Raw genomic sequence first — 2,149 nt, forward strand, 5'->3', positions numbered from 1 at the left:
CAACGTTTATATAGATGGCTGGCCTAAAGGGAAATGGTGCCCACTGGTGACAACAAGCCCTGCCAATAGAAATGGACACATAAACATGTATCAGACCTGCCTGGAAAGATGGAGTATGAGTGTATCAATTGCCTTATGTAGTTCGCTGTAAAGAAATATAGGCTATTAGGGACTGGGACAAAACTCTAACAAAATGACTCATAAAATGCAGCACACTAAATGGCGAACAAATATGTATTTGTTAGATGTACCGACTGCCTGACTCCACTTGGCAGTGTCTTCCACAGCAGACAGTACCCAGAAGCAATCGTTTTCATTAGCTAGAACTGGCAGAGATGAATTTTGCTGGCCACTAGGAGAAAAAAACTTTAATAACTCTATTTTTATTTCTATGTCATTCCTTTTTTCCCTTAAAATTCTTATCTTATGAAGAGAGTTATGCAAAGTCGTGGTAATTTTATATATAATAACAGTTAAATGTAATGACACTTGTATTAACCTTATAGGAAATATAGATTTTATTCTCATATTTTTGAGCTGTTCTAAATCCTGAATGTAGAGAACCCATGGAAGGGGATGAGACATAGAGTAGTGAAATAATCACATTAAATAAGCAGCACAGTAAGTGGTAATGACTCCTATGGGGTAAAAAATCAAGGGAGATTAGGAGTGATAAGAGGATGTCTTAGCCCATTTTCAGCTGTTCTTAAATACTTGAAGCTGGGTTATTAATAAAGAAAAGAAATTTATTTCTTACAGTTTTGAAGGCTTGGAAGTTCATTGTCGAGGTGGCACTTCTGGCGAGGGTCTTCTTCCTGGTTGGGACACTTTGCACAGTCCAAAGGTGGCACAGGGCATCACATGGTGAAGGCATCCTAGCATGCTAACATGCTAGATAAGGTCTCCATTCCTCTTCCTACAAAGCCACCAGTTCCACTCCCATGACCACCCATTAATCTATTAACTCATTAGCGCACTCATCCATGAGTGGATTAATCCATTCATGAGATCCAAACCCTCGTAATCCAATCACCTCTCAAAGTCCCCACCTCTCAATACTGCCACATTGGGGATAGAGTTTTAGCATAAGGCTTGGAGGGGACATTCAAAACACAGCAGAGGAAGATTACAATTTTAAATATATAGTGATCAGGGAAGGCTGCAGTTGGAAATTAATTGCCAAAAACCTGTAGGAGTAAGAGAAGAACCATATCTGGAGGAACACTTCCCAGGCAGAAGGCACAGCAAATGTAATTTCTATGAGACTGGAGTTTCCCAGGGGTCTTTGAGGAACAACAGAGTATCCAGTGCAGAGTAGATGGCTGGAGCGAGGGGAGCAAAGAGGAAAGTAATAGGAAAAGAGGTTGAAGAGGTAAGCGGGGGAGAGGAAGAGATGATATATGGCCTCTTCAGCCATTGTAAAGAACCTGGCCTTGTAATGTGTTATGGAAGCACTTTGGAGGGTTTGAATAGAGCAATAACATGATTGTATTTGCATTTTATTTATTTAGACACATACGCTGTAAATCAATGCACATTTATTTTAAATACCATCTTTATGCTGATGGTTTCCACATCTTTATTTCCAGACATGACCTTTCACCAAATCCAGACTTACGTACTCAACCTGTCTCTGATATCCCCACAGATTTGAGTAATAGGCATCTTAAATTTAACATGACCCAGGCAGAAAACTCTCTTGCTTTTCTTATCTCAGTTCATCATCCACCAGTTGCCCAAGTCAAAGACCTATGAGCTATGATTGGGTCTCCTCTTTCCCACGCTGCTTATATGCAATCTAGAACGCTGTTGACTATACCTCTCAAATGGCCTAAATCATCTACTTTACTTCATCTCCACAACAACCACCCAGACAGGTGCAAAAGCGTTTTTATGATCTCCCTGTTTCTCTTTATGTCCCCTCCCAAACTTCTTTTCACCTGAAAAAATAGAGTGATCCTTTAAAAACATATGTTAGATCACACTGCACCTTTCCCACTCCTGCCAAGGGAAGATCATAAGTATCTTCTCATTGCACTTAGAATAAAATTGAAGTTTCTGACTTACCTTGAGTTTCCTTGCTTATGGTGATCTGGTCCCTAGGTCTGTCTCTCTCTCTCTCTCTCTCTCTCTCTCTCTCTCTCTCTCT

At 40.3% G+C, this 2,149-nt stretch overlaps 1 long non-coding RNA gene across 1 annotated transcript in view; it reads left to right on the plus strand.

The window, feature by feature from the left end:
- Nucleotides 1-2,149, plus strand: part of LOC103610007 — a 47,569-nt gene that overhangs the window by 39,663 nt on the left and 5,757 nt on the right. The gene's annotated exons all lie outside the window — the stretch shown is intronic.

Source organism: Galeopterus variegatus, unplaced genomic scaffold, assembly GCF_000696425.1.
Source record: "Galeopterus variegatus unplaced genomic scaffold, G_variegatus-3.0.2 Scaffold10452, whole genome shotgun sequence".
Lineage (NCBI taxonomy): Eukaryota > Metazoa > Chordata > Mammalia > Dermoptera > Cynocephalidae > Galeopterus > Galeopterus variegatus.